Source organism: Lepidochelys kempii, chromosome 4 (assembly GCF_965140265.1).
Source record: "Lepidochelys kempii isolate rLepKem1 chromosome 4, rLepKem1.hap2, whole genome shotgun sequence".
NCBI lineage: Eukaryota > Metazoa > Chordata > Testudines > Cheloniidae > Lepidochelys > Lepidochelys kempii.
In genome coordinates this window covers 18,779,433-18,806,578 of record NC_133259.1, presented here as the reverse complement: position 1 = coordinate 18,806,578, position 27,146 = coordinate 18,779,433, and the positions used below count along the sequence as shown (strand labels likewise).

Sequence of the window (27,146 nt, the reverse complement as noted above, 5' to 3'; positions counted from 1 at the left end):
ACCTCTCAGCAGGAGAGGCAGTGTTTAAAACCTGGAGAGAATCAGGCATGGCCTGCCAGGAGAAACAAATCCCGCATAATGAAAGAGAGGAGAAAATTATCATCTCCCTACTTAACTCTACTAACTATCTATAATAACACTAAAACTAACTACACTAAGTATTCTAAGAGAGTGATAAAAGCCGAGGCATGCTCAAGGCAGACAGGCTAAGGCTCTGTCTCAGGCTGAAGCAGCTGAGAAGGAACTGAAGGCGGTTAGCCTGAGCACCCTTATATAGCCTTGGTGTCTGGCACAAGGAGGTGTAGGGCGCATGTGTGGGCCAAACAGACACTGCTAACCGAAAATCTCAAGGGTTCAAGAGGTGCATGCACACCTGAAGTGGACCACCCGTTGGGGCACTATTCGAAGAAGTGGCATAGGTATTTAAACAGTGGGTGAAATTTTTATATGTACCTATAGCTATAAATTGTTTACACTTTGGAATCCTTTAGAATAAAAAAGATGCTATATTCAAATATATGTAATTGTCACTTATGACAGAAGAAGAATGCCTGGCACAGACACTGCTGCCGACGTCCTACACAGTAGTCCTAGACTGTACTGCTATTTGAAAGAACAAACTCATGGTTGCACTAGGTCACTGAAATAATTTAGATTTCTCTCTAAGTGATTAACTATGTTTAACATTCAATTTTCATTAGATGTATTTATTCATCTGAAGTGTTTTCAGGAACCAGGCTTTGAAGTTACTAGGTCAAATCAGCATATTATAAATAATTTACAAGTGTAAAGTCACAAAAATTAAGGACTGAAAGAAATCCATTAAAAGAAAGTCAAGGAAATTTGTAGATGAGGATTAAAGTTTGAAAATCTGAGAAGAAGGGGAAGATGCTTCAGTGTTATCTTACTTCACCCTGTTATGACTAGGTACTTAGAGATTCAGGGGCAGATTTAGACTTGCATAAATGGATGAAAGCCAGACCTGCACCTGCTTCCAGTCTGAATTTGACCTGAACAGGGAATTTTGTCTCAAATGCTGAGATCTGAATTTACAATAAAATGGGATAAAATAGGTGGAAAAAGAAGGGATATCTTCTGCCTGCAAAGACTGAAGGCAGGTGTTATCAAAATGTTGACTACTTATGCCATACCATAAGGAGGTATGTGCTGACAGCTTGCGCAATACAGTACCACAAAGAAGATCCCAGAGAATTTAGCTCCTCGGTAATTGAGGTTAGATTATAAAACTGGACAGCTCTTCACATAATACGCTTCTATGTAACTGTGCAAGGTACATTTATTTGTACTGACATGTATATACGGAATTAACGGCAGCGGGATCTGGAGCCTTTCACTTGAGTCACTGATTCTAATCCAACCAAGGCTGATAGTCCCTGAAATTTTTTTTTTACCACCTGATACATGTTTCCTGGGCTGTGTAAATTAGTCCCTCTACAGTTTATTTTTAGCAACCTTGTTCATGTTAGCAAAGGGCCCAGGAAGGGAGGAGAAAAAAAGGTTACCACATTTGCTTTAGGTAACCATAAAGCCTAACGCAAAATTATTTTTGCTACTATATTTTTAATTGACTAGTCAGTCTCCTCACTTGCTTTTAATTGTCGAATGTAAAGTAGCTAGCAGAGCTTATTACAGCAGCTTTTATCATTCCACTCAGAGACACATAGAGGCTATTATCTCCAGCTCACATAATCTTCAAAATAACTTTGCCTTATGGGTTTATTCCCCATAGGTCCCAAGACTGCATCTGCATTATTGTATGTGTAGGTCAGTAAGTGAAGATTTTCTCTTGAGGTTCTCATTTCTTCTCCTACCTATGTTTCCCCATTTCTTCTTCTGCATCCTGAATTTGAAATAAAAGTCTGAGATACCCGCTGAGAATGGCGAAGCGAGAACATTTTAAAATGGCACATGCCTGATTCAGTGCACACTCTGTACATCTTTGTTTTGTTTGAACACTTTATACCAGTCATAAGGGCAGGAACCATTTTCATAAATCTCACTGTTGAAGCCAATTATAGACAATTTTGTCAAGTAGTTCTCAAATATATATATTAGAGACTACAACTTTAAAAGTGGAATTGAACAGTCACTTCAGAAAGTGAAACTACTACTTAGTCCATGTATTATATGAGTCCATGTATGATATGTCCTCCTGTTTTGAATTTTGACCTTAATATATTGTTCACGGAATTTTGTCATCAATTTGCACTGCCAAAAAATGTGTGCAACAGATGTTCCAATGGTGCTAAAATTTGTGTAAATCTTGTATTTGGGAATGATGTTAGAGTTTCTGGATCATCATTTCATCTCAGCCATAGAACTACTCTGGATTTAAATATTCTTTTCCATTTGATGTCATTAAAAAAAAGAAAAGAAGTACTAATAAAGAGATTCTCTGTGTTTTAGGTCTGTCCTAAATGACCCACAGATTGACAAAACAAAAAAACCCTCAATTCATTTATATAAAAGCCCGAATTCCAAACTTTTCTTCTGTACCATATTCTGCATTACACTTAGAATAAGAGAACAAACTGCATGTGTACCAACAAAAATTGGTTGACACTACTATCCACAGCAAAGCTGTTCTTCTCTTAGCCACAGGTTAACTTCATAGACCTCTCCCCACTTCTTTCTCTTTTTAGATTAAAGACCCGCAAGAAGCAACACAGCAAGGGAAAGCTTATTATAACAGTGGGGTAAAAAATTGGGTGCCTATAAATTAAGTTCCTACATTTATATTTAGGTACCTAAATACACATTTGGCCCAATTTTCAGATGAGCTGATCATCTTCAAACCCCGTTGAAGGCAATGGGAGCTTCAGGCAGTGCTTAATTTGTGCCAGGCTGGCACCTCTGGTCTTGGCAGTTCATAGCCCTGGCACCTCAAGGCTTCCCATGTCAGTTATGAATGTAAAAAAATGGCTTGAGCTACAGCATCTAATTGCTTGAGCCCTGGCACCTCTTTAATTGCAAATTAAGCACTGACTGCAGGTGCTCAGCACCTTTGAAATTCCCCCCATTAATATTGTGGGGCCTAATATTTTGGAGCTAATCTCGTGGCCTATAATTGCAGAACATTCTGCATTTGTGTTGACCAACTCCCCTCCCGCATCATCTTCAAGGAATGGAATGTGTCAGTATGTTTGAGTTTGTCCCCCTCTCAATGTAGTTTCTGACAATATGGCAAAGTGAGGAACCTGGGAAAAAGTTACTGTGGATGTGGCACAGTATCCTGTGAAGATACGAGATATGAGATACGAGTATGCCTAGATGTGTGCACAAGAGATTACATGCCTAATTTACATACACTGATTGCACAAACAAATCAGGAATTTTGTTGTTCAAATACCCAATTCACACATACAATCATGGTAAATACATGTGCTAAGTCCAAACACATTCACATTTTTAATAATTAGCCCATTTTTTTCAGGAAAATGCATAATAGGTGGCTCAACTTTTCCTTTACCCTCTTTAGGGATGAAGTGGAAGAACTTGTACAAAATCCAGTACTTTCACTCTATTCGGGAATGGGAGAAAAAAAAAGTTTCTCTCCCTCCATCTGTCATAACCCTTAAGAGTTATAGGCTCCAAGATGACATTGCAGCTTTTCCTCTCTATTAACAACTCCCATGGATTTCAGTAATTCAGAGTTTTGATGACCAACCAACAATCTTCTCTGGTACCTTTTGCTCTTATTAATTACCTGTGTAAGTAAGATTATTATTTATTTTAATGCATACTGTTCCCTTACTGGTGGCCACTGCAACGATCATTGGTAATTCAATCAGTTTTTAAAGTGTGGGAGTAAAAAGAAAGCCTTTCCTTGTATATTTGTCCAGCAAAGTTCAATATTTGTTTCTCATTTTCCCCCTTGTAGGCAGATGCAGAGTTTAACAAACACTACGAACAAGGTACATCCATCTTCCTTGGATAATCTTTGAGGGATATGAGGAAGGTTTCTTTGAAATCAAACACCTCTTCCTCTGAGTGAGAGCTCAGTGGAACAGGACTGATAGTGGGTAATCTAAGCTTCTGTTTGAATGTAGAATGGGGGGCTTCTGCAATTTTTTTTTTAAATGGGATGAAGACTGGCAAAGTGCACATCCAGGGTGTATAAACACTGCTGGTATACTCAGCGGAGCCATGCAGTGATACTCTTTGAAAGACATTCACTGCAAGCCTCAGACATTTTCTTGCAAGCCTTCATCTCCAACATCTGGAGTTTTAGAGAGCAGAATGTGCCATGCTTGGAGTTGAGGCTTGCATTTCCAAGATACTCTTTCTTTATGTTGCTCTAGAAGCATGAGCTTTCTCTTCTGGTTGATGGGGGAGCGAGGTCAGCCTTTGGCACAGAACTTACCCCACAATGGAAGGTTGGCAAGTACTGCTGCCAGCAATACACTCCTTCCCTTTTCTCTTCCATACACTCTCACCAGAACAAGATAAACTTGTTTATTTGGTGCTTCATGTGGAGCAAAACTAGCAAATCCACTCCAAGCTGTGTACCATTCTCATGTGAGTCATGTCTTTTAGGAGACGACTGCACAACGTTCTTTCACACATCAAGTGTCAAAGATGCTCAGCGAAGATGACATTTCACATCTAGCACACCAACGCTATTCAGAACGCTACATAATTATGACTACAAAGTAAACTTAATCCTTGTAAATGTGAATAACAGTATGACTTGTAGCCATCTCGAGTTTAATCTTCAGCGTAAGAATCTTGGGCAACTCCCTTATTTTGGTGGTGATTGACTCCATAGAGGTGGAGTCAGCTACGAAGAGGCATGTCTCCCTAGGTGTGTTTTTCATAAGCAACTTTTTTTTTAATTGCTGAGAAGGAACAGAGTGCCTCTGACTAATGGAAATCCAGTAAATGAAAGTGACTAACAGAACTGGGAAGACCGGTTAGTAATGGTAACCCTTTTTAAATAGGCAGATGAGCCAATTATATCATCTCATTAAATAGCTTCTACAAAAAAAACAAACAATCACTATTCTAATGCTGCATGAAATAATTACAGGCTAGAATAATATGCACTACACAACAAGTAACCTGTTGATGCAGTAATAATCATGTACTATGCAACTTTCCACAACATAGAGTATAATCTTTGTAGAGAAAATGGGTGTCACTCTATCCCTAGGAATCCCTCTTAATGGTTAGGTGTGGACACTATTGTAATGCTTCTGTCCATGAAGCTACAGAGACTGCAATGATCCTAGACAGCAGGGTTGGATGAAAACTGATCATCATTTTTGACCAAAAAATAAAAATAAAAAATTGGATCGGATTTTTTTTTATTTAAATCACTCACTTAAACCAGTCTATCTTCCTAGACTGGCCCATGGAGTTGGGAAGTGGCACTGTCTGTACTAGGATAGGGACAGATCCCTGCTGAAAGACAACCTTGGGGCGGCAGCCCATTATGTGCACCTTGCTCCTTCCATTTTAACTAGGAAAAAGAACCGGCCATATAATTTGTACATGTTTCTGCTTGTTTCACAGATGAAGGAGAACTGACAGGTATTGTTAATTAACAGAACCAGCTTGAAAGTGACACACAGAAAATATTTAAACATCACTAATGACCTGATGGCATCCCTGTGAAGCAGTGGTTACTATTATCTTCCAATCAGTCTATGGTATTTATTAGGTGCCTATGACTAAAATAACAGTGATTGGTACACTAGAATAAGTAGGCAGAAGTACAATGGATCACTAAGTTCAGTGTCCCAGCACAGATCCTCTGAACAAGCAAGTTCCAAATTAAGTGGAGAGTACCGAATACCAGTTTCATCCACAGACTTATCCATTCACTCAAAATGTATTAAAGTAGACTAAGGGCTTGTCTACACAGGAAAATTTTACTAGTTACCCAGTATAATTATACTAGGTTAGTTAAACCGATATAACTCCCCACATGGACAAATTTATTCTAGAATAAGAGTGGCTTTTTTCAGTTTTGCTTAAATTCCTTTCAAACACACATAAATTAAACTGAAAAAGCCACTCTTATTCTGGAATAAGAATGTCCACACAGGGCATTATACCAGTGTAATTATATCAGTTTAAATTCACATCTTAGGTTATACTGGTATAACTTTCCAGTGCAGACAAGCCATATTACTCTATAGCGGTTCATAATCTATTAGGGACTAATGATGTCATCCTTAGGGCTAGTCTGCACTAGACGTGCTACACTGGCACAGTTGCATTGATGCAACTGAGCCCCTGTACCACGTCTGGTGAAGATACTCTATGCCAACAGGAGAGAGCTCTCCTATCAGCATAATTTCTCCACCTCTCTGAGAGGCAGAAGCAATGTCAGCAGGAGAGCATCTCCTGCTGACATAGTGCCAGTGTGGACAGTGGTCAGGTTGCTGTAACTTGTTCTGTTTCTTTGGCGAGAAGCTGGAAATAGAAGTTTTCAGAGGGACATGATATTTGGTGTGCAAAGGGAAAAAATAATTCGGTACAACATTATATGTGGTCATGGATGGGACCCATATGTCTTTAGTGATATGCCATCATTTCTCACGGAAGAGCGCTATAGCTTCTAGTAAGGAGGGTGAAACGTTATCTTTTGATTCCAGTTCCTTTGCTCTACTACAGAAAGGAGTGAGTTTCTGTCCTGGGGAAAGGGCATAAACTTGGATTTCAGTTACTTGAACTTTTTGAGCAAAGGTATAAAAAAGAAAATTTTCTTCTTTTAGGACCAAAGAGGGAGTTTTAAAAGTTCAGGATGCTCAATACCATGTTTCCTCAAACAAAGGGAAAAAACATGCACTCTAAATCTAAGACTTATTTTACATTAGGGACAGCAACAAAAAGAACAAAAAATAAAGCTTCTTTCAAAATCCTCAATGTGTATTTCTCTTCTTTACGTATTGTTCCTCCTCTGAAAATAAGATGACTGTACTCTCTAAATGCAGGCTGAGTTCTTAGAAATGTAAAGGATAGATACACAGCAAAGACCAAATTCATAGTTACTTATATCACACGTCAAATAAGTTTCAGAAATAAATGGTATTTTACACCCACACCCCACTGTACTTTAAAATCTGTATCAAGTATTTCGCTGAAGAAATCCGACATTCAGATGCAAAGGGTTACAGCCTTCTTATGGAGAGTAACTCTGCTTTCCAAAAGGGATTACCTTCAGAGAACTGAGCTCCATTCCTGAGCAGGGCTGCCAGCACTCCATTCTCTAAATGACACAGACAGAAACTTGCACACCTCTGGCGAAAGTTAGGTACACAGGCAAGGATCTGACTCCATTTACCAATTTATGTAATAACGGACCTAGTTACACGAAGTAAAGAGCACAGACACTTGACAAGCTACTGGTTCATAATTTCTTACTCCCACTCTGTTCCATTAATCACGTCAAAGGAATCCATAGGAGAGAGACATTCTAAAGGAAATGAGAAGCACCGACTGGTAAGACTTCAATTCTAGCTCTCTAAAATTCTACCCGTCAGGAAGGAGTGTAGTGCCTTTCATATAGGAACTCATTTTTATTTAATTCATTTTGCAGCATAGGACATAGTCTTGAAAGACAGGAGGGGTTTTAATGGGCCAGAACTGTAGGTCTATTTTCGGAGCTGTCAGCCATGAGTTTTAGTTCTCAATAGGGAGCCTAGAAAGCTTATTAAGGTTTTTGACCAAAGACAGCTTTACAGCAGGAGTCTGCAAGCATTTTAAATAGATTCGGTACCACCAGATAAACTAGGGCTGTGGAATCAGTTTTTCCTTTGTCCAGAAACTAACCTCCCTCTCCTCTGCATGGCACTGCAAGTATAGGGTCCTGGCACTGGTACCTAGTTTAACGAGGTAGAACCAGTTTATTGTTTAGTGTTTAGAAATGTACAGTATAATTGCCTTCCTAAGACTCTTCCAAGGAAACTCCTAGATATGTGAATAACTCTAGATTGCCCAAAGAGGAATCTGACCCTAAATGACTAACACTTCTTGAAAGCAAATCAGATTGGTAAGTGAATGGTGAGGATTTTTACTCTGAGCCAGAGCAATTTCTTAGAGGGTTGAAGGTGTGGGAATAGGTGGGACAGAAGAAGAGACCATCAGGAGTTCTCCTAGGAATGTTATCCTTGAATAGGAACATGCTGTACTTTCCCAAGAGACATGGAATTTGATCCTACCACATACTTAACATGAGAAAAAGGTGCCAAATAAGCTACACAATCAGGTCACAGTATTAGGTCTATCAGGCACATGATTCAGTCACAAACAACTGAACCTCACTCACGTCTAAAAAAATTTACTTTGAACACTGCCAGGAACTTTTATCTTCTTTCCTAACATAAATTGGACTGTCGTTGCCACCAGTTAGGCTGGTACACAGGAAGCAAAAGGCCTTTTGCTGATTCAGGGATAGACTGTATGACCTTCACTCACATTTAATAACACTTATTCACAAGGGAAGTCCCACAGAAGCCATTTCAAGGGAAAACAACACGGTGCGGAGGATGTCTGTTCTTTGACTCAGTTCACAGACATTACGGTTCATTCTTGTTGTAATGACAAATTAAGCACATGACAAGATTAGCTTGGCCCATGACAACTAGTTATAGTCCATACTGTCCACCTAAAGAGCTCTTCCTTCAAGGCTTGATTCTGCACACTCTACCTTTGTACAAGAGGATATAAAACTCATACATGCAGAATGGAATATTATGTACAGGGCAGAAGTGGGCTACTCTGTACAAAGAGAGTAGAAGTGGTAAAGATGCAAGTATTCTTGCATGCTTACCCCCGAATGTAGAAAGTTGCAGAAGGGGACAGACCAAGAAGATCTAACTAAGAAAGCAGGGTGAGGTGCAGTGGAAGTTGTTTTAGAACCATAAAGTGGATTTTGAATTCATTTGAGATGGGTAAAGTGACTGGGTCTCACTAGCTGGAGAAATGAAAAAAAATTCATACTCTCTGAAGTTTGTAAAGTAAATATTTAGAAAAAAATATCATGACAAGAATTGATATAGGAATAAGTAAGGATTTCAGCAAAGTTGCAAATGTTGAAGTAACTGGCTAACTACAAAAAGAAAAGGAGTACTTGTGGCACCTTAGTCTCTTAACACGGCTGTTACTCTGAAACCTGGCTAACTACACTTTTTCACAAGTTGAAGCGCAAAGCATGGTCAATTATTTTCACATCACTCACTTCAATTCTTCTGGGCTTTTCATCTTATATACAATTATAAATGGGAAGGTTTCTAGGTTCTTATACATTTGAAAAAAGAAAAAAAATAAATTTTACAACCACCTTGGACGCATAATCTTTAAGCAGGAACAGTTCCATTTCTTTCTACATTACTGTAAACAACCACCTTCTTCCCAAGTCATATTGCTTTATAAACACAAGTTCGACTAAATGGGAACTCTTGTTTTAAAATTTCAGCCTGTTTTTAGCCACTCTACAACTCTGATATTTATATCATTCTTCCTTCAGTAGGAAATGTCTCATTACCACCACTAACACAAGGGTAAATACACACCCTCAAAACACAGCTATTGTGTTCACTGAAGCTATACATAATAACTGGAATTTCATGCCCCTTTAAGATAGCAATCAAATTATTAAGAAATAGTCTAAGTTTTGCAATAGGTCGCATTTTGTACTTCAGCTTAATTTTACATCCAATTTGCTGCAAGGGAAACATCTCTAGGCCCTGGTCTGCACTAGGAGTTGAGGTCGAATTTAGTTGCGTTAAATCAATTTAACTTTGCACCCATCCACATGACGAAGCCCTTTTTTTCGACTTAAAGGGCTCTTAAAATCGATTTTCTTACTCCACCCCCGACAAGGGGATTAGCGCTGAAATCGGCCTTGCTGGGTCGAATTTGGGGTACTGTGGACGCAATTAGATGGTATTGGCCCCCAGGAGCTATCCCAGAGTGCTCCATTGTGACCGCTCTGGACAGCGCTCTCAACTCAGATGCACTGGCCAGGTAGACAGGAAAAGGCCTGCAAACTTTTGAATTTCCATTTCCTGTTTGGCCAGCATGGCAAGCTGCAGGTGACCATGCAGAGCTCATCAGCAGAGGTGACCATGATGGAGTCCCAGAATCGCAAAAGAGCTCCAGCATGGACCGAACGGGAGGTACGGGATCTGATTGCTGTAGGGAAGAGGAATCTGTGCTATCAGAACTACGTTCCAATTTTCGAAATGCCAAAACATTTGTCAAAATCTCCCAAGGCATGAAGGACAGAGGCCATAACAGGGACCCAAAGCAGTGCCGCGTGAGGAGCTGAGGCAAGCCTACCAGAAAACCAGAGAGGCGAACGGCCGCTCTGGGTCAGAGCCCAAAACATGCCGCTTCTATGATGAGCTGCATGCCATTTTAGGGGGGTTCAGCCACCACTACCCCAGCCGTGTTGTTTGACTTCTTCAAGGGAGATGGAGGCAACATGGAAGCAGGTTTTGGGGATGAGGAAGAGGATGATGATGAGGTTGTAGATAGCTCACAGCAAGCAAGTGGAGAAACTGGTTTTCCCAACAGCCAGGAACTATTTCTCACCCTGGACCTGAAACCAGTACCCCCGAACCCACCCAAGGCTGCATCCCGGACCTACCCAAGGCTGCCTCCCGGACCCAACAGGCAGAGAAGGGACCTCTGGTGAGTGTACCTTTTAAAATACTATACATAGTTTAAAAACAAGCATGTTTAACGATTAATTTGCCCTGGCATTCATGGCTCTCCTAGATATACTCCCAAAGCCTTTGCAAAAGGTTTCTGGGGAGGGCAGCCTTATTCCATCCACCATGGCAGGACACTTTACCACTCCAGGCCAGTAGCACTTACTCAGGAATCATTGTAGAACAAAGCAGTGCAGTGTATGTTTGCTGGCGTTCAAACAACATCTGTTCTTTATCTCTCTGTGTTATCCTCAGGAGAGAGATATCATTCATGGTCACCTGGTTGAAATAGGGTGCTTTTCTTAAGGGGACATTCAGAGGTGCCCGTTCCTGCTGGGCTGTTTGCCTGTGGCTGAACAGAAATGTTCCCCGCTGTTAGCCACGGGGAGGGTGGAGGGGCTAGCCACGCGCTGTGGGGAGGCAAAATGCGACCTTGGAACGAAAGCACATGTGTTATGTATGTAATGTTAACAGCAAGGTTTACCGTGAAAGAGTGTACCCATTGTTCTAGAAAATGTGTCTTTTTAAATACCACTGTCCCTTTTTTTTTTCCTCGACCAGCTGCATATGTTTCAACTATTACAGGATCTTCTCCTTCCCAGAGGCTAGCGAAGATCAGAAGGCGAAAAAAATGCACTCGCGAAGAAATGTTCTCTGAGCTCATGCTGTCCTCCCACACTGACAGAGCATAGACAAATGCATGCAGGAAAGCACAAAATGACCGGGAGGAAAGGTGGCGGGCTGAAGAGAGTAAGTGGCAGGCTGAAGAAAGGGCTGAAGCTGAAAGGTGGCGGCAGCATGATGAGAGAAGGCAGGATTCAATGCTGAGGCTGCTGGAGGATCAAACTAATATGCTCCAGCGTATGGTTGAGCTGCAGGAAAGGCAGCAGGAGCACAGACCGCCTCTACAGCCCTTGTGTAACCAACCTCCCTCCTCCTCAAGTTCCATAGCCTCCTCACCCATATGCCCAAGAACGCGGTGGGGGGGCCTCCGGCCACTCCACCCCAGAGGATTGCCCAAGCAACAGAAGGCTGGCATTCAATAAGTTTTAAAGTTTAAACTTTTAAAGTGCTGTGTGGCCTTGTCCTTCCCTCCTCCACCACCCCTCCTGGGCTACCTTGGTAGTTATCCCCCTATTTGTGTGATGAATTAATAAAGAATGCATGAATATGAAGCAACAATTACTTTATTGCCTCTGAAAGCAGTGATCGAAGGGAGGAGGAGAGGGTGGTTAGCTTACAGGGAAGTAGAGTGAACCAAGGGGTGGGGGGTTTTATCAAGGAGAAACAAACAGAACTTTCACACCGTAGCCCGGCCAGTCATGAAACTGGTTTTCGAAGCTTCTCTGATGCGCACCACGCCCCCCTGTGCTCTTCTAACCACCCTGGTGTCTGGCTGTGCGTAACCAGCAGCCAGGCGATTTGCATCAACCTCCCACCCCGCCATAAACGTCTCCCCCTTACTAGCACAGATATTGTGGAGCGCACAGCAAGCAGTAATAACAGTGGGAATATTGGTTTCGCTGAGGTCTAACCGAGTCAGTAAACTGCGCCAGCGCGCTTTTAAACGTCCAAATGCACATTCTACCACCATTCTGCACTTGCTCAGCCTGTAGTTGAACAGCTCCTGACTACTGTCCAGGCTGCCTGTGTACGGCTTCATGAGCCATGGCATTAAGGGGTAGGCTAGGTCCCCAAGGATAACTATAGGCATTTCAACATCCCCAATGGTTATTTTCTGGTCTGGGAATAAAGCCCCTTCCTGCAGCTTTTGAAACAGACCAGAGTTCCTGAAGATGCGAGCATCATGTACGTATCCCGGCTATCCCACATTGATGTTGGGGAAACGTCCCTTGTGATCCACCAGTGTTTGCAGCACTACTGAAAAGCACCCCTTGCGGTTTATGTACTCGCCGGCTTGGTGCTCCGGCGCCAAGACAGGAATATGGGTTCCATCTATGGCCCCACCACAGTTAAGGAATCCCACTGCAGCAAAGCCATCCACCGTGACCTGCACATTTCCCAGAGTCACTACCCTTGATATCAGCAGATCTTTGACTGCGTTGGCTACTTGCATCACAGCAGCCCCAACAGTAGATTTGCCCACTCCAAATTGATTCCCGACTGACCGGTAGCTGTCTGGCTTTGCAAGCTTCCACAGGGCTATTGCCACTTGTTTCTCAACCATGAGGGCTGCTCTCATGTTGGTATTCTTGCGCCTCAGGGCAGGGGAAAGCAAGTCACAAAGTTCCATGAAAGTGCCCTTACACATGCAAAAGTTTTGCAGCCACTGGGAATCATCCCAGACCTGCAACACTATGCGGTCCCACCAGTCTGTGTTTGTTTCCCGGGCCCAGAATCGGCGTTCCACCGCATGAGCCTGCCCCATTAGCACCATGATGCCCACATTGCCAGGGCCCGTGCTTTGAGAGAAGACTGTGTCCATGTCCTCATCACTCTCGTCAGTGCGCTGACGTCACCTACTTGCCCAGTTTCACTTTGCCAGGTTCGCTGCTGCATTTACTGCTGGATAATGCGTGTGGTATTTAATGTGCTCCTAATTGCCACAGTGATCTGAGCGGGCTCCATGCTTGCCGTGGTATGGCGTCTGCACAGAAAAAAGACGCGGAACGATTGTCTGCCATTGCCCTGACGGAGGGAGGGGCGACTGATGACATGGCTTACAGGGTTGGCTTACAGGGAATTAAAATCAACAAAGGCGGTGGCTTTGCGAGAAACTGAATGGCCCCCTCAAGGATAGAGCTCAAAACCTCAAGGATAGAACTCAAAACTGGGTTTAGCAGGCTGTTGATTTCACAGAGGGAGGGGTGGAGGAGAAAATGAATACAAAACAAACCTGGTCTATTTCTTGTTTTGAGCCACTTCATCTATCTTTATGCATCTTGCTGGCAGCAGACTGTGCATTACGACCACTAGCCATCGTCTTCTCCTGGGTGTTCGGCAGAAGACGGTGCAGTATGACTACTGGCCATCATCTTCTGCTAGCTGCAGATTAAACGACAGTGTACTGCCAGTAGGACTCAATCGCCACGAGACGAAACAAGGGAAACGCCTGGCTGAGTCACTCCCATGTTTGCCCAGGCGCCCGGTTAAAAGAGCACCCAGGACTACGTCGCCAACGGCTACCAGTCATACTGCACTGTCTGCTGCCAAAAGGCAATAAACTGCTGCTGCGTAGCAATGCAGTACCACGTCTGCCAGCACCCAGGAGACATACGGTGACGGTTAGCTGAGTGGGCTCCATGCTTGCCATGGTATGGCGTCTGCACAAGTAACTCAAGAAACAAGGCGCAAAATGATTGTCTGCCCTTGCTTTCATGGAGGGAGGGAGGGAGGGAAGGAGGGAACGGGGGCCTGACGATATGTACCCAGAACCACCCGTGACAATGTTTTAGCCCCATCAGGCACTGGGATTTCTACCCAGAATTCAAATGGGCGGCGGAGACTGCGGGAACTGTGGGATAGCTACCCACAGTGCAACGCTCCGGAAGTCGACGGTTGCCTCGGTACTGTGGACACACTTCGCCGACTACATGCACTTAGAGCATTTGTGTGGGGACACACACGATCGACTGTATAAAAACGCTTTCTACGAAACTGACTTCTATAAATTTGACCTAATTTCGTAGTGTAGACATACCCTATGTAAGCATGGAAAAGAACAGTTTTTCTACAACAGAAATTAGCTAGTGTCAGAGAAGAAAGCTTGTAGCACGTTAGAGACTAACAAATTTAAATGTCAGCCTTAAAGTGCATTTTTGAAATAGTGTCAACTGATACTCAAAAGGTCCGAATCTCAACAAATAAATTTACTCTACCGTCATGAAAAAATAAACTAGATGAAGTCAAAAGGTAATTCCAGATATAAATGGCAACATTTACATGCATAATGAGTCACAGGAGAGATACACAGATTAAATATCATACACATTTATAAGGGGGATACAAACTTTCATGCTTCAAGGCACACTCCAACCACTAATTGCCTGGGATGAGGAAGTAATTCTTGATGGGCAAATTACTCCACAACTGTTCACTATAGGGTTTCCTGCAATTCTGTCTGAAACATCTGGCACTAGCCACAGTTGGAGTCAGGGTTCTGGACTGATGTAGTTCAGCATTTACCTAAATAGCTAATATTTGTACTACAGTAGAGCATAAAAGCCACACTCAGTACCTCATTTGCCATGGTCTGGCAACTGCTGGTCAACTGTAGACTTTTCCAGTGGCAACTACTATGGGCTTTTGGCATGCAACAGTACACAGCAGATGTTTTTTTCCACCTCACTGACAAAGAATCCACATCCAGACTTATGAAATGCTCACCCACCTTTGTAAAGTGCTTTCAGATCTGTGGATGTAAAGCACTGTAAGTGTTAAGCAGCACTAGTATTAAGAACAGCACATTAAATATGACACTACCATTATCGTATCTATGGCATTTTTCTGGCCAACTGCACGGTCATTATCCAAATCACAATTTGTATCATATCTCTGGGATACCTGAAGAACAAGGCACTTTATGGGAAGTTCTTTTTTAGTTGTAAATAATTTTTTAAACCCTCTTTCCTTGTGGAGATCAAAAGCTTACAGAGAGACTTAAATTGTCTAGCTTAAATCTTGCAATTAGGAGGTTTTAGCTCTAGATTAATCAGAAGACAAAGCTACTCAAAGACTTGGAAAGACTATAGGAAATCATGATCTTGCACTAAAACATTAGTTGATACAGCACATATGGCTCCGTACGAAATTTACACAAGTGAGTAAGAACAGGGAATTATTCATCATGTCATCATTCACTGCACTTCAGGGAACTATGCAATTATGACTTAGCAAAATTTGGTGCCCTATTTATAATGTAACAGTTGCTACATTAGATACTTTGCTCCTTCAAATGTGTTTTTTTTTGGGGGGGGGGGTTACATAGAGCTGAGCTCTGATTCATCCTAAATATAGATGCTGCCAACAATAAACACAGACACAGGATCCTTTTTGTCTTTTAACTGTACTTTCTGGCTGTGGGATTGCAAACCCTCTTCCCTTTTGATGTGATAGGATATTTAAAAAAAAAAAAAAAAACAGATCCTGGATCTACCATTTATTGCTGACACTAATTTAAATTATCATTAGATTTCTGGTTATTGAGCCAAGAAATTGAAAGAAGACCAAAAATGACTTTGCTTTCAATGTAAAGATGTAGCCAATTCAACTGCAGATGCAAAACACAGCAATTTATTATGCGTCACTGTCAGAAAGAAGATATCTTCTGATGATGAATGCAATGTGGCTAGCACAAAGGGGTCCCTTTCTGGTTCATGACTTCTAGGCATTATGGTAATACAAATAACAAACAATAATAAGGATTAACTTTGAACAGTATTCATTATATATTAGCAACTCAAAGTTAACAAATGACAGAAAAATGCTACTTCATATTCATGATGGGCTCGTCCCCATTTTTATTTTTGGATAATGTAGTTTAAGTTAAATCTATTAGAATTCATATACTGAAAGTGCAAATGGAGCTGTACTTCCACTATAGCATACGAACAAGACCTCCCAATAACTTCTGATGACCAAAGATATACAGATAATCTTGATATAGCAAGATCAAACTATGTTTGTCAAAGGAAGAATTTCTACTACTAGTAATGCCCCATGGCTTTTAATTATGATTCATCTGTCCCAAAGGAAAGGGACTGATACAAATGTATTTTCTACAGATGCCAATAAAATCTTTGATCGCATGCAATTTTTATTTGCTACTTAGGAAATATGGCTTTTGAAATCATTTTGGGGTTGCAGTTGCTTTGTAAGGTAAGCGTCATGTTCATCTTCATTAACAATACTGCACCCGATGAAGTGAGCTGTAGCTCACGAAAGCTCATGCTCAAATAAATTGGTTAGTCTCTAAGGTGCCACAAGTCCTCCTTTTCTTTTTGCGAATACAGACTAACACGGCTGCTACTCTGAAACCTGTCATTAACAATACTGTTTCCTTCTGTTAGAGCAGGAGGCAGAACACTACAACAGAGACAAACACGCACACTTGGGTCAGTTTAGGGCCAGACTACAATACCCTTATTCATGAACAAGTACTTTACACCACAAATAGTCCCACTGGAGTCACTGGGTGAAATCCTAGGACCTATGGCAGTCTGTAGGAATTTTGCCAATGACTTCAATGGAGCGAGGATTTCACCCACTACCACTACTTGTGGAATAAGGTACTACATTCAATGTAAATACAGGTATCACAAGCTGGTCTTTGGTAATTAGCTTCCATGTACAGACTTTGCTGACCAGAAGCAAGTTGGCAATAGTACAATAGGAAAGTTCTGTATTAGAGAGGACCCTTACAATGTAATACAAAACTCTAATACAACATTTTCCTATTTTGAGGACCTCTGGTTATGCTAATAGTTGGAATGTCCCATGATTTCTAACGTGCTGAAATATCAAAAAATCTACAAAAATGCAATAACAGAGTTAAAACTGGTTAGAAAGATAAACAGTGATGGGGAGAGGATCTTTAGGGTTTTGTCAGATGCCGTGCACTGGGACCAGAATAAGAGACTCATTACAAAGTCTGTAATTTCAGTGTCACTTGTTGACAAAATTGTAACTAATGTACTCCAGATGCCCATGACAAGGGTATCCATCTTAGAAACAATGTGGACAGAAAGACATTCTAAATTATTTGCTTTAATTGTATCCTAAAATTATTCATTTTTAAAAGCACAAGGGTCTTTATCAAGTCTATCACAAAGACATTTATACCCTTGAGTATGACTACTTGTCTACACCAAAATATTTTGGTAATTGGAGAGACTGTGGAGCCAAATAAACTACAGGAGATGTCATATTGCTAGCTGTAAGATCACATTGCCAGAAAGCAGGAAAAACAAAACACCAGCTCCTCCTACCATGACACAAGGCCAGGCCTGCTGTCGCCAGAAAGCAGAGATCCTGGTACTTTTCACAATGTTCAGATGGATAAATCCTTTCATATTCGTAGAATTACAGGACAAAGTGTCATAATACACCCGTGGTTGCGCAGGACGGACATAAATTACTGGAAACTTCTCTACAGTGAACCAAAAACCCACAGAGAGAAGGAACCAAAGCATCGTCCTCCTCTCCTTGTAATCCTGTCTGCATGAACAATGGGAGAAGAGGCTTCTGAAGGGCATGCATTTAGGCAGACAGGGAGAAGAGCTGAGGGATAGCAACTCTGTGGAAATATATATAAGTGGGCAGTTGCTGTAAGCCTCCAGACCCATGCCTCTGAGGATACAGTGGTGAAGAGAGTCCATAAGGGGCACCAAAGACAGGGACCCAGGGAAATATCCCAACTTGCATAGAAACTCCCCTAACAACATTTCATAATTCATCAGGAACATAGTTTGCGCCTGTGAAATCATGTCATTACAGCTAGCATCATGTTCCCCTATACAGAGTCAGTCACTCCCCTTAGCTGTATCAGACTATAGATGCAATCCCCTTGCCCCTCCTTAAAAATAATCAAATTTCATCACATTAAAATCTCCCTCTCCCTGACTACGGAAACAGTAATAACCTTTCATTGTATTGGGAATGATGGCGGGTAAACTTCAAAAATCCATTTTGGTATTTCATCAGCCTAGCAGTAAGCTAACAAGCAAATGTAATAGACTGTAAGACGCAATAACTTCCTTTGGGACAAGATGAAATAAGTTTATTTGCTGAAGGAATTTTCTTTGGGTATACACAGCAAATATGTATATCTGCACCAAAGAAAGTCCTCATCCTCTCCAGCATACAACGAGCTACAATTTCAAACTTATACCCACTTTCATCTTTTTTGTATATGAAGGGAATTTATGTGACAATCTTAATTCCTTCTAGTCCTGAAAATATGATTTTAGATTTATTTTTTCCATCCCACATACTTATTAAATCACAATCATCTTTCAAACTTATTACTCACAGTCCTTTTAGACAAACAGAAAAACAGTAAGTCTACTGGAGGCACTGTGAAAAAGTATTTTAGTATTTCTAGGAGAATTGGTTTGCAAGCCTCTCCTTTCCCTCCACCCCCCCAAATTAAAGCTTTAAGGGGACTGCAAACCAGTCATTTCGGGGGTGGGTAAGAAAGAAGGAATCAGTAGCCAAAGTACCGTTACAAAGGAGACATACACACTTTGAAAATTTTAATCATAGTCTCAAATCATTTAAGGGTGTCAGGTGCGTGTTTTATTTATTTATTTTTATTAAATTGTCTCTTAACAAGCATTCATTTTCCTCCCATTCGCATGCATAAAAATGTCCAAATTTGGACTGAGTGAATGCTTGGAGAAAGCGATGCCCAAGTCTTTTCTCAATCCTCAAATATTTCAAAACCTAGTAAAATGTAGAACTAAAGAATAAATATTAATTTGTTGGGGTAGCCAATAATGTAGGGTACCTAGAAACATATTCTCTACATTCCATTTTGGGTGGATTCTAGAATACTGCGGCACTCACGTTTTTTCGCCCGAGTCCCATTAAGACTCAGTTGTGTGTCCCAGCAATATATATGAAGAACTGAAGCCACTACTTTCCCCTCTTCCTTTTGGCACCCACAAAATACTCAGTTTGCTATGTGGCTACCAGCCATTCCAAATAAAACATTATATCTGTGATATAAGTCAACAGAAAGGGACGCAAGAGAGTAAGAGATATTACTACAAAAACGTACAGTAATAAAATACTGTAAATACATGAGCTTTGGAATTGAGAACATCAAATTTTCTTCAATCTGACCAAAAATAATTTATTCAGGTCTTCTATTTGCTTTGAAAAACAAACTGATATTGATGTTGGCATCTGTATGGCACCCACTGATAAACTCCCAGAGGTCAGATAGAAGCAAGAATAGACTCCGGGAAACTGAATGATAAGAAAACTTCATAGTTTAAATATATAGCTATAATAATCCTTCAGTTGCTCTTTTTTTTCCACCTCTCATGTTGAACTGTTTTTATTCACATATATGCACACAAAACTACTGGTGGACATATTTTAAGCAACTGGAAAATAAAACCCAAGCCATCCTTTACAACCTCCATAACATAATATTGAAAGTCTGACACTCACAACATTTTTTTCTGTAATTCCTGCCATCCCTGAAGTTTCAGAAAATGGATTCCCTAAGCAACTGTATTGAGCTACTTAATCTAGACAGAGATTAATTTTTGCCCCATCAACCATACAGAGTACATGTATTTTATACTAGTGGTTCTCAACCAGGGTTACGCGTACCCCTGCGGGTACGCAGAGGTCTTCCGGGGGTACATCAACTCACCTAGGTATTTGCCTAGTTTTACAGCAAGCTACGTAAAAAGCACTAGCCAATAGGTTTGCCAACTTTCCAACAGCACAAAACTGAACATCCCTGCCCCGCCCCTTGCCTGAGGCCCAGCCCCCACACACTCCATCTCCCCTCCCTCTGTCGCTCGCTTTCCCCCACCCTCACTCACATTCCTGGGCTTAGGCAGGAGGTTGGGGTGCGGGAGGGGGTGATGGCTCTGGCTCGGGGTGTGAACTCTGGGGTAGGGCCAGGGATTAGGGGTTTGAGGTGCAGGAGGATGCTCCAGGCTGGGGCCGAGGGGTTTGGAGTGCGGGAGGAGGATCAAGGCTGGGGCAGAGGGTTGGGGTGCAGGCTCTGGAGTGGGGCCAGAAACAAGGGGTTTGGGGTGTAGGGGGGGGCTCAGGGCTGGGGCAGCGGGTTGGAGTGCAGGAAGGGGTGCAGGGTGCAGGCTCCAGGAAAGAGTTTGGGTGTGGGAGGGGGCTCAGGGCTGGGGCAAGAGATTGGGGTATGGACTCTGGGAGGGAGTCAGGGTGTTGGAGGGGGTTCCCACCTGGGGTAGGGGGTTGGGGTACAGGAGTGGGTTTGGGATGTAGGCTCCAGCTGGGCAGCACTTACCTCAGGCAGCTCCCAGTCGGCGGTACAGCGGGGCTAAGACAGGCTCCTTGTCTGCCCTACCTCTGCGCAGCTCCTGGAAGAGGCCGGCACGTCCAGCTCCTCCTAAGTGGAGGGGCCTGGTGGTTCTGTGCGTTGCTCATGCCCGCATCCCCATCCCCCACCCCCACAGCTCCCATTGGCCATGCTTCCCAGCCAATGGGAGCTGCGGAGCCGGCGCTGGCTGGCGGGGGCAGCACAAGGAGCTTCCCTGATTGCCCCTCCACCTAGGGGCCGCAGGGACATGCTGGCCGCTTCCGGGAGCTGGGCAGAGCCATGGCAGGCATGGGCCAGCCTTAGCCTCGCCATGCTGCCAACTATACTTTTTAATGGCTGGTCAGCAGTGCTGACCAGCAGTGCTGACCAGAGCCACCAGGGTCCCTTTTCGACCAGGCGTTCTGGTCGAAAACCGGATGCCTGGCAACCCTATTAGCAAAGTAAGTACAAACTACAACTTCATACAGACAATGACTTGTTTATACTGCGCTATACACTGAAATGCGAGCACAATATTTATATTCCAATTGATTTATTTTATATGGTAAAAATGACAAAGTAAGCATTTTTTCAGTAACAGTGTGCTATGACACTTCTGTATTTTTATGTGTGATTTTATAAGCAAGTTGTTTTTAAGTGAGGTGAAACTTGGGTGCATGCAAGACAAATCAGACTCCTGAAAGCAGTCTGCAAAGGTTGAGAGCCACTGTTTTATACTATATATTGCAGACAAAGGGTATTAAGTCGTCATTACGGTCCAGGCTGACTGGATGATTATGTGACTTTGTTAGGTCAATATATCTGTCTCAATTATTCACTATCATTCACTTCTTGTAAAGCAGTTTTCCTATAAAGAGTTAAAAAGAAAACATGAGAAGCCGAAGGGATAAACAATACCGCTCTCCACTCCAGTGACGTCATGTGTGCATGTCGGTGGCGACCAAAACCTCCGCTTTTCCATCCCTGCTATGGTTCTGTATTGATTGAATTAATTATTAGATTAAGTGTACTAATGGGAAAAAAGCAGTACTATTGCCTCCTGTTTTGTAACAGCAACAGTGATCGCACGGTCAGTTGTGGTCACAGATGTTGCACAGAATGAAGTCTCATCTGCCCTTTCACCCTCTCCCACAATTTGGCCGAGATCTGCAGAAATAGGATAGCTATTTTTTTAAATAGACACAAGTAGACCAGCTGTATCAATATACCTCAAAGTGTGGTAAAATGTTTTCGTGTATGTACTTCCCAGTATGCATTTCTTTGGGGAAGAGAGGAATCCCAGAATGCATTAGTCAGAGGAACCAAGCATTCACTACAGAGGGGAAAGAGAAAGAAGGATCTACAAATTCACATATTTAAGGGGAGCTCAGGATGTATTTGGTCTAGGATGGGGGAAAGAGTCCAGAAGTTATTAGTTGGGGAACAGGGCAGAAGAGAGGAGAGGAGAAAGAGATTTTATTAAATGATGTTTGTAAAAGGGGAAAAAGGGAGGGGCTGTGTGTCAGAAATGATTTTATTGGGGTGGGAGAGGGCACAAAATGGATTTAATTGTGATATTGTGGAGACTAAATTACTGTGCAGCTAGGCTAGGCTAGCATTAATGTGTGTCCCGAAGTATTTGCTACCAATAACATAACTTGTTGCTAAAAGGTAAGTTTTCACATGGATCATTGTGGACTAACTGAGAGGAAAATATTTTTATTTGAGTTATTTAAATTATTGCACTTTGCATACACAAATCCAGTGATTCTCAACCAAGGGTATGCATACTGCAGGGGGTACACAGAGGTCTTCCAGGGGTACATCAACTCATCTAGATATTTGCCTAGTTTTACAACAGGCTACATAAAAAGCACTAGCAAAGTCAGTACCAACTAAAATTTCATACAAATAACTTGTTTATACTGCTCTTTACGCTATACAGTGAAATGTAAGTACAAAATTTATATTCCAATTGTTAATGTTATAATTATATGGTAAAAATGAGAAAGTAAGCAATTTTTCAGTAACAGTGTGTTGTGACACTTCTGTGTTTTTAATGTCTGATTTTGTAAGCAAGTAGTTTTTAGCTGAGGTAAAACTTGGGGGTACGCAAGACAAATCAAATTCTTGAAAGGGTACAGTAGTCTAGAAAGGCTGAGAGTCACTGCACAAAACTAGAAGTCAAACAATGCCAAACCATCTGGAAAAATTAGTTTAATGGAAGTGTTTTTCATGTACACACCAAAATTGAAGATGAAGAGATTAGCATTTAGTTGTCAGCAGAAACATGAAATAGATAGTTATAGCTGTCAGCAACCTGGCTTTTACCTTCTCCTGGTTTACTACGGTGAGGAGAACGCAGCTGAAAACAGCAAAGGTGCTCAAGAGTGGCAGGCTCCCAAAACAATCAGAATTCAGTAGTTATGACTACAAACTCTGAACTGCATTCAACAACAATCATTGTTTACAAGAGGGGAAAAATACAGCCATTCTGCCTGCCAGTTAAAAAAGCAATTTGAGGAAGGAGTACAAAACCCAGAAGCCTCTTACAAGATTGGTCATTGCTCCCCTTGTATCATTCTATCTGAACCAAAAATGGCACTAGTCACTAGTTAAGACTTTTGTTATAAAACTAAGGAAAGGAAAAAATAAAAAGAGAATCTAGTTCTATGCAAATATTTTGAGGTACTATACTGTAGGGTGTTTTGGAAACGGTATCATAAAAAGCATCACTTCCATTAGGAACATAATAGCTCTTGGCATATCAGTTGCAATCTTCTACTGGCTTTGGTAGCATATTATTGAAAATACATCATTTGCCTTGAAATGAATACTGTCTGCACTAACAATTTTATTTTATTAGTCTAGACAGGCAGTAGTTTCTCTTCTACTTTTCCAAAACCAACGAAGAGGGAAGCAAAGGAAGCAGATTTTGTAACATCAGCATACTTACCAACTTTCAGTCCAATGAGGGTGAAAAGTTAAATTCTGTGATCTGTAATAGTCTCACAGCAAAGGGCAGTTGGAGGGAATTAAAGTGTGTGAAAGAGCTCAATGAGTGTCAAGCACAGCAAAGGTCATCCCGTAATACTAGCACAGTTTGTAACAATGCTAATCCATACAACGTGTTCACTATTTGTAAACTCAATTCGTCTTTTTCTATGCTACTTAATAATTAGTATTAAACCACATTCAGATGGTGTTAGCATCATAAAATCAAAACTGAAATTAAAATTTCAGTTTAAACTTTAGAAAGCACCCTTTTCCACCTATCTGCCTATTTCAGCACATACGGCACAAGGGAAAACACACTGTTGTGCGTATGTACTGCAGGAATCTCACACTGGGGCGAGTGACAGTATGCTTTCCAACTTCAAAGAATATGCTTCAAAATAAAAGTAACTTGTAATTCAGATTAATAAAATAAAGCCGTTAAACTGCTCCCCAAACTATTTTTTAAAGTCATCAATTTTCTCCAATCTGAGCAAAGCAGGCACTGAAAATAATTTATTCAAGTCTGCAAAATGCTTTGAAAAACAAACCGACATTGTTAAATAGTGTATCATATTTTTTTTTCTCCATTTTCAGGTCCTTCCCAGGAGGACTGGCTGCAGGTAATTGGGGTGTGGCAAAAAAAGACATCCGCTTGTTTAAGTAAGTTTAGAACTTTAAACATCATAGTGCAATTTTACAAAGCAAAATTGGTATGGTGAACAACAGCAGAGCCCAAATAGATGCTAATCTTATTCCTCAACAGAACAAGTTGATTTATGTCTCTCCAAATCCTTCTGAATTGCTTACCACTGACCTTTTATATTACATTTTAGAGATTTATACTTCCACACACCACCAAAGTATGAGGGCTTTATTTTCATAGATTATAAGGTCCAAAGGGACCACTGTGGTCATCCAGTTTGACCTCTTGTATAAAACTGGCCATAGGATCCCTGAAATAATTCCTGTTTGAACTAGAGCACATCTTTAAGAACAACATCCGATCTCAGTTTAAAAATTGTTCATGATGGAGACTCCATCAAAACCCTTGGTAAATTGTTCCAATGGTTAAATACCCTCACTGTTAAAAGCGTGCCTAATTTCCAGCCTGAATATGTCTAGCGTCAACTTCTAGCCAGTGGATTTTGTTATATCTTTGTCTACTAGAGAGAAGAGCCCATTATCAAACTTTTTGTTCCTCATGTAGGTACTTGTAGACTGTGTGCAAACCGTCCCCCAACTTTCTCTTTGTTAAACTAAATACGTTGAACTCCTTAGTCTATCACTTTAAGGCATGTTTTCCAATTTTTAAACCATTCTTGCGTCTCTTCTCTCAAACCTCTCCAATTTACCAACATTCTTCTTGAATTGTGACACCAGAACTAGACACAACATTCCAGCAGCAGCTGCATCAGTGCCAAATACTGAGGTAATATAATCTTCCTACTGCTTGAGATTCCCCCGTTTATACATCCAAGAATATCATTAGCCCTTTTGGCCAGCATCACACTGGGAGCTCATGTTCAGCTGATTATCTACCATGATCCCCAAGTCTTTTTCAGAGTCACTCTTTCCCAGGATAGAGTCCCTCATCCTGTAAACATGCCCTGCATTCTTTGTTCCAAGATGAATAACTTAACATTTAGCTGGTTTCAGAGTAACAGTCGTGTTAGTCTGTATTCGCAAACAGAAAAGGAGTACTTGTGGCACCTTAGAGACTAACCAATTTATTTGAGCATAAGCTTTCGTGAGCTACAGCTCACTTTGTCGGATGCATACTGTGGAAAGCGTAGAAGATCTTATTATATACACACAAAGCATGAAAAAATACCTCTTCCCACCCCACTCTCCTGCTTGATCATCATACACATTGTAAGGAGAGTGATCACTTTAGATAAGCTATTACCAGCAGGAGAGTGGGGTGGGAAGAGGTATTTTTTCACGCTTTGTGTGTACATAATAAGATCTTCTACGCTTTCCACAGTATGCATCCAGTGAAGTGAGCTGTAGCTCACGAAAGCTTATGCTCAAATAAATTGGTTAGTCTCTAAGGTGCCACAAGTACTCCTTTTCTTTTAACATTTAGCTGTATTAAAACACATGCTGTTTGTTTGCACTCTGCTTACCAAGTGACCTGTCCTCTTCATTATTTACCACTCCCTCAACTATGTCATCTGCAAAATGTATCAGTGATGATTTTATGTTTTCTTCCAGATCATTGATAAAAATGTTAATTAGCACAGGGCCAAGAGCCTCTCGAAGATGATTCCCCATTTACAGTTGCATTTGGTGATCAGTCAGTTAGCCAGTTTTTAATCCATTTAATATTTGTCATGTTAATTTTAGCTTTTTAAATCAAAATGAAGCAACAGACTCAACCACTCAGTATATGGCCCTTTCCACAACTAGGAAAAACCTTTAACAACACACCATGTTTTAATAGTTTTTGTATAAAGGGCAGGGACAGGTTTCCTAGCTGGTGTAAAGAGGCCCACAGAGGCTCTCTCTGCTCCTCACCCATGCCTCCTCACTCATTTTTTGCCTCCAAAGTTTGGATGCATGGGACATATAAATCTACTCTCACCACTGCTTACCTTTCCTGCATTTTCTCCTTCTTCTCAGGGTGGAGGAGAGAAGGGTGGTTGGAAGGAGTCCATGAGAGGAAGGATGATAAAACAACAAAAGAAATGCAGCCCAAAAGGGCAAATCCTGTCTACTTTAGTGCCTCAGTTGCATAGCTTCAGCTCTGTGGAAGTGTCTCTCATCTACAAAGATTATTCTGTGTTCCTCACTCCTCAGGTACAACCATTGTGACTTGTCTGCGTCATGGCAGCAATGAAGCAGAGCACTGCCCCATCCTTTAATCAATCCCTGTTTAAAGTGAGGAAATGGAATAAACCATGTTTTAAGTCAGCTCCTTAATATTTTATTGTAAATACCTTTGTTTTGAAACTGGAAGCTAACAAAAATGCTTTGAGGTTGTCCTAGTGGAAAGTGGATACGCTGTATTGTACAGACCGACACAAATCCAAAACACAAACTGTAAAAAGTTTGTGTCACGGAGCAACTGGCCCTTCAAGGTAAATCTGGGCCTTACTTGCCCCTGACACCCCTCTGATGACCAGCTGGGAGCAATTGGGTGCTCCAGGGGTCTGGTAATTAGCCAATTAGCAAGGGAGTGCCATAGCCCTATAAGAAGGCTGCCTGAGCAGTCCAGAAGGGGAAGAATAAAATCCCTCTGAAGGGGAGAGACTTGTAACTGAAGGGTAACCCAGAGAGAGGGAGGGGGAGAATAGGTATACCCAGAAGGCAAGGGGCTTGAAGTGGAGAAGAAGGGTTTGGAAAGAAGGCACCAGAGGCTTGTCCTAGGTAGAAGGAGTTCAGATGGAACTAGAGACTGTTTCTAAGAGTAAGGTTTACTCATTTTATTTTCTGTTATCAATAAATGAGGCATTCCTTAAAGGAAAAAAGTCTGTTTTGGATTC

General features: G+C 41.5%; 1 protein-coding gene across 12 annotated transcripts in view; it reads right to left on the bottom strand.

Annotated features, from left to right (window-relative positions):
- Positions 1-27,146, bottom strand: part of PTPN13 (protein tyrosine phosphatase non-receptor type 13) — a 186,926-nt gene that overhangs the window by 149,203 nt on the left and 10,577 nt on the right. Inside the window, exon 1 of one of the 12 annotated variants that reach the window (XM_073340598.1) lies at positions 14,884-14,901. The exons of the other annotated variants lie outside the window; for them this stretch is intronic. The gene's annotated coding sequence lies outside the window, so the exon portion shown is untranslated. Of the gene's footprint in view, positions 1-14,883; positions 14,902-27,146 lie in introns of those variants that run through there. 12 annotated transcript variants of the gene reach the window in all.